A 6,390-nucleotide genomic window follows, 5' to 3' on the forward strand; every position below is an offset into this window, starting at 1 on the left:
TTCCTTCTTTCCTTCCTTTTTTCCTTCTCATCTTTTTTTCTTTCTTCCTCTTCCTCCCCCCCTCCACTTGTAGTCCTTCACTTACAACCTCTTCTCCTTCTTTCCCTCCTTTTCTTCTCTTGTAATTTTTCTTCCTCCTTCCTATTCCTTCTCATTTGCCTTCATTCCTTCCTTTTGCCCCTTTTCATCTTTTTCTTTCTTCTCCTCCTCCTCCCTCATCCTCCTCCACTTGTAGTTCTCGACTTACAATCTCTTCCCCTTCCTTCCTTCCTTTCTCTCTTCTGTAATTCTTCCTCCTCTTCCTGTTCCTTCTCATTTGCCTTCATTCCTTCTTCCTTTTGCCCCTTTTCATCTTTTTCTTTCTTCTCCTCCTCCTCCTCCACTTGTAGTTCTCGACTTACAATCTCTTCCTTCCTTCTTTCCTTCCCTCTTCTCCTGTAATTCTTCCTCCTCTTCCTGTTCCTTAATTCCTTCTCCTTCCTTTTTTCCCTTCTTCTTCTTCTTTCTTTCTTTCTTTCTTTCTTTCTTTCTTTCTCCTCCCCCCCCCTTCATCAAAAACCAGCCCAACAAAAGCTATTAACAATCCTTGATTGTATAAACAGAAGCATCAAATCAAAATCACCGAGTGTATTAATGCCGCTTTATAAAGCCTTAGTAAGGCCACAACTGGAATGCTGCATCCAGTTTTCGTCACCACATTACAAAAAAGAGGTTGAGACTTTGGAAAAAGTGTAGAGAAAAGCAAATAGGATGATTAAAGGCCTGGAGATTAAAACTTGAAGAACAATTGCAGGATTTGGGTTTGGCTAGATGGATAAGATGATGGATATAGTTGGATCAGTGTTTCTCAACCTTGGCAACTTGAAGATGTCCGGACTTCAACTCCCAGAATTCCCCAGCCAGCGAATGCTGGCTGGGGAATTCTGGGAGTTGAAGTCCGGACATCTTCAAGTTGCCAAGGTTGAGAAACACTGAGTTGGATAGATGATGGATAGTTGGATAGACAGACAGACAGACAGAAACAGAACCAAGGGTGTGAAAAACATTAGCGAGGAATCTGGGAGACCTCGGGTAGATGTGTCCTTTTTTTTGGCAAGATATAAAACGATTTGAAAACCTCGCTCGCCTCGCATTTTCTCAGCCCTCTCTCTGTGGCCAATGAAATTATGTATTTATGTATTTATTTCCTCAACCATTCTAATCCACGCTGATGCTGAACGGCTTATAAAACCGCCTCTTGTAAGAGGATTAAAAATAATGCACGAGCACCAGGAGGAAAAAAGGCATGAAAAGAAAGAACAAATTAATAGTTTTAGCAGAAGGAGGGAGATAATAAGATGTGACTTCTCTTTCTTCACCTGCGATTTCGGGAGCAAAGCAGAAAGTCCTTTACCCCAAAGTCGAATTAATTGTTCCCAGAAGTTTAAAAAAAAAAACTTGTCCTTTTGCTCAACCTCTGGTTTGTTTTGTTTTTTCAGTTAAGGCTTAGCAGGAATGTTACAAGACACAATCACTGTGTGTCACTCCCCGGGAGTGTTGAAAATGCACTCTGCACATGTTCTGAACCAAGGAACAATTCCTACGATGCTTTCTAGGAGCCTGTATATGAATAAGTGTTGATGCCATGGAATTTAATCATTAAATCAGTCGAGGGAAAGTGCCAGCAGGACGCAGGGTGCTAAGAACACCAAAAAATGATCACAAAACTTGTGATGGTTTCAGGCAAGTAAAATTGACCTCTGGATTAAAACTTGTTTCTCAAGCTTGGCAATTTGAAGAGGTATGGACTTCAACTCCCAGAATTGTGTGTGTGTGTGTGTGTGTGTGTGTGTAATGCTCCCTCCACCTCGTATTTGGGCATACCAGGTGCTTTTGACATAACACTTAATCATTTCCTTGGCTCAGCTGATAAGGGAGGAGAGCTTGTGGCTTAGAGGCTAATACAACTCCCTAAACATGTAAAAACAGCCCAGGTTCGAATCCCAGTAAGGGTAGGGCTAGCTGATGAGAGCTAAATAGCTTGAAATAGATCTATACTAGTCTCCCTTTATTTATTTATCATCACAAATGCAACACAAAAGTGGTTTCCTGCCTGGAAGGCTCCTAGGGTGGAGCTGAAAGGCAAAAGGGAAGCAGTGTGCTCCCTCCCATAGTTGGGCATGCCAGGTGCTTTGACATAACACTTAAGCATTTCCTTGGCTCAGCTGATAAGGGAGGAGAGCTTGTGGCTTAGAGGCTAATACAACTCTCTAAACATGTAAAAACAGCCCAAGTTCGAATCCCAGTAAGGGTATTGCTAGCTGATGAGAACTAAATAACTTGAAATAGATCTATACTAGTCTCTCTTTATTTATTTATCATCACAAATGCAACACAAAAATGGTTTTCTGCCTGGAAGGCTCCTAGGGTGGAGCTGAAAGGCAAAAGAGAAGGAGTATGCCCCCTCCCATAGTTGGGCATGCCAGGTGCTTTGACATAACACACACACACACGTATGTATGTATATAAAAACAAATAAGCAATAATGTATTTGACAAATATTCAATAATATCAATCATCTTTGCAACGTATGTTATCTTCCATGATGGTATCAATCCCAGCGTCTGAATTCTGATCCCATGATCATACAAAGGTCATAACTCTGAAAAATGGTCATCCTAAATTTAATGCACTTTTGAACTGTCACTAAACGAAACATCGTAAGTTGAGGACTCCCTGTATAAATCTCTCTGTTTTTAAGGGAGTTTTGGCTGGGGAAGCGAAAGGCACAATTCAAACCCTGCTCTGCATTGCCATCTCCTGGCACAAATTTAGTTAATATTATTTTCTCCCCACTTTTAACATTTTGCAGTCTTTTATTTCTTTGGCTGCTTGCTGCCCATTTAATTCAGTTAAAGGATTTCGGAATTTTGGGTTAAATCAGTTTTAACTCTCCTGAATTTAGGAAACGGGAAAAAAATGTTCATGCCAAGACTTAACCAGCTGAATTCCAAATTAGTGAAATTCTTATTTTTTATTTTTTAAACAGAAACCAACTGAATTAACCCAAACTTCAAGAGAGACACAATAAAGGTGAATCCTGGGAACCAATGGTTTTCTTCTAAGTGTTGGGGACACATTTTAATTGGCAAAAACAAAACATATAAGCATGACAGATAGTCCTCAACGTGCAAGAATTTATTCAGTGACCGCCTGAAGTTACCAAAAAAAAAAAAGAAGGGACTCAAAACTGGTCCTCACACTTACGACTGGCTCTCCATCCCTACGGTCAAACCATCAAAAATCCTGGTTGCACGTATTTGCAACGTCAACACATGTCCAGTTGGCAAGCGCCACAATTTGGATCATGTGACGACGTGGATGCTACAACCGTCATTAAGCGTTAAAAAAAAACGATCCTACGTCGCTTTTTTTCAGTGCTGCTGTAACTTTGGTCACTAAATGAACTGTCGTTAAGTCGAGGAATACCTGTGTATAAAAGTAGAAAAACCATCAGGAGGAGAGAAACTAACCAACTGGCACTCCAGATGAGTTTAGTGGGGGTTGTGGCCCGCCGGCGGCCTGCGGAGGTGGCAGCAGAGTCAGACAGTGAGGAGGGTTGGGGAGGAACATGGGCCAGTCCCGGTGTCTGGGGAAGGCTCGGACGAAGGCTCTGCATTGGAGGCAGAGAGGGGGCCAGGGCCATCTGGGAGTTATGTGCTGCCTCCGGAGTCTGACATCGGTGAGGCAGAGGAACAGGGGGAGCCTGTTCCCAGTGTGTGCATGCACAGAGCTGCCAGATGAGCCTTTGCAGGAAGCAATTTTGTTCGTTGTGGTTGGTTTAAACTCTGAGAACCTCTGTTTAACTCTCTGCTCCATCTGACCTTGCAAAACTAATAGGCAATGAGGTCTCTGGCAGCATTTCAAGGTAGATAAAGGTGGGTGCTTATCAGTGGTGAGTTCTGGATTCCATTCCAACCATACCGATGTCAACCACACGGACGCGCGCAGTGTGCACATGCGTTGTAGCTGCAAATGCTTCCCCAATGCTCCAGCTGCTCGGCGGAGCGTCGTGCAGGAGCTGTATGTGCCATGCGCATGCGCGGAAGCGCCGCAAGCTTTAAAACACGGTAAGGTAACACAGAGCCGAGGTGGCGCAGTGGTTACAGTGCAGTACTGCAGGCCACTTCAGCTGACTGTTATCTGCAGTTCGGCGGTTCAAATCTCACCGGCTCAGGGTTGACTCAGCCTTCCATCCTTCCGAGGTGGGTGAAATGAGGACCCAGACTGTGGGGGCGATATGCTGACTCTGTAAACCGCTTAGAGAGGACTGAAAGCCCTATGAAGCGGTCTATAAGTCTAACTGCTATTGTTATTGCTAAGTGGGCCCTCCGGAGCACCATACCAGAATGGTACCGGGCTCCGGTACACCCATCCCGGGACGTACCGCCTGCAACCCACCACTGGTGCTTATCAGCCTTCCGCTGAAAGACTGTGGCAGACTTCGGACAGACTCTTCACAAACATCACGCACTGTGAATGACCCTAATTCACAGCTGTTGAAATAAAAAGAGGGTTTGGGGGACTAAGCGTGTGCTTTTCATCGTCTCAGGAAGCCTAGGTGGGTTTAAATCCAGCCCCGAGATTGTGCCAAGATTCCCAAAGTTATCCACATTGCAAACCCTAAGAAATTTCTTACCAGAGATGATAAAATGTTTAGATTTTGCCACCATGAAAAACAAGACGAAAACTGTGCATTATATATAGATATATTAAAGAAGAGTAACAAACCTGGAAATATTTTAACATGTTGCTACCGCCTCCTTCCATTCAACCCACCTGTATGCTTACTCCATGTTGTAATGCCTATCGCCATCTGGTCATGCCAGGGAGAGGATGAAAATTAAGACTACAAGTCCCATCAAGGTGCATGGGGAGGTAGAGGCGCAGCACGGGGTGTGGGTTCTCCAGAGGTTTAAGGCTTTCAGACGGAGTTCAAGGTGACCTCAGAAAATGGTTCTTCTACCTAGCTGGAGAGTTGACCTCATGAAGACTTGAGAAGTAATGGAGAAGATTCCAACTGTCCTACAGAATTCTACGAGGAGCTTTGAACCAGAGATGGGGATATGTTAAGGTTGGATCTCAAGGTCCATCAGGAAGAGATGGTGGACACAAGACTGAGTTTGAAGATCAAGGGTATGGCGGGCTACCAGGGAACATCCAGATGGCGGACATGGCGTCCCTCAACCTTGGCCACTTTGAAGATGGGTGGACTTCCAACTCTTCCATTCAACACAGCCTCTCTGCTTACTCCATATTCCAATTCCCATCTCCATCTGGTCCCACCACGGAGAGGTTGAAGGTGAACATTACAAGTTCCATCGCTAGCTGGGGAATTCTGGGAGTTGAAGTCCACCCACCTTAAAGGGGCCGGGGTTGGGGAACATGGACCTAACATCTGGTGGTCCATCGCATTCGTGACCTTCAAACTCGGTTCTGAAACATCGTCAGCCCTGGTTCTCTTGAGAAGACACCCAAATCAACTTCCTAGAACGTCCTTCATCTCCTCCGGGTCTTCTCCCAAGAAATCTGCGTTTTTCTGAAATAAACCTTTCACCCTCTACTTCCTGCTCAGAATTGCGACAGGCACGGTAGATGCCCAAAGCATATTTCAGTTGAATAGACAGGGTAGTCCTCAAATTGCGACCGTAATTGTGTCTGGAATTAGTCATTCGTTGTGTTGCTTGCTAGGCAGGTCATCATGTGACTGCCCCGAGTTTATGACAGTTTTTGTTTGGCAAGGGTTGGGAGGGAGGGAGGGATCAGAAGAAATCTGGCTGTTTTCTTGCAGACATTTCATGACCCAACTAGGAAACATCATCAGGAATAAAGGGAGGGAGGGAGGGAAGGAAGGAGAGAGAAAGGAAGGGAGGGAGAAAGATGGATGGAAGGAAGAAAGGAAGGAGAGAGAGAAAGGAAGGTAGGGAGATGGAAGGAAGGAAGGAGAAAGGGAGGGAGGGAAGGAGAGGAGAGAGGGAAAGAAGGAAGGAGAGGACAGAGATGGAAGGAGGGGAGGAAGAAGGAAGAAAGGAAAGAAGGGAAGGAGGGAGATGGAAGGAAGGAAGGAGGGAGAAAGGGAGGGAGGGAAGGAGGGGAGAGGGAGGGAGGTAAAGAAGGAAGGAGGGGACAGAGATGGAAGGAAGGAGGGGAGGGAGGGAGATGGGAGGAAGGGAGGGAGGGAGGGAAGGAAGGAGGGGAGAGGAGGGAGGGAAAGAAGGAAGGACGGAGGGGACAGAGATGGAAGGAAGGAAGGAGGGGAGGGAGAAGGAAGAAAGGAAGGGAGGAAAGAAGGGAGGTAGGGAGATGGAAGGAAGGAAGGAGAAAGGGAGGGTGGGAGGAAAGGAGGGGAGA

This window comes from Thamnophis sirtalis, unplaced genomic scaffold (assembly GCF_051295495.1).
Source record: "Thamnophis sirtalis isolate CommonGarterSnake01/CBP01778 unplaced genomic scaffold, rThaSir2_p1.2 scaffold_9, whole genome shotgun sequence".
Lineage (NCBI taxonomy): Eukaryota > Metazoa > Chordata > Lepidosauria > Squamata > Natricidae > Thamnophis > Thamnophis sirtalis.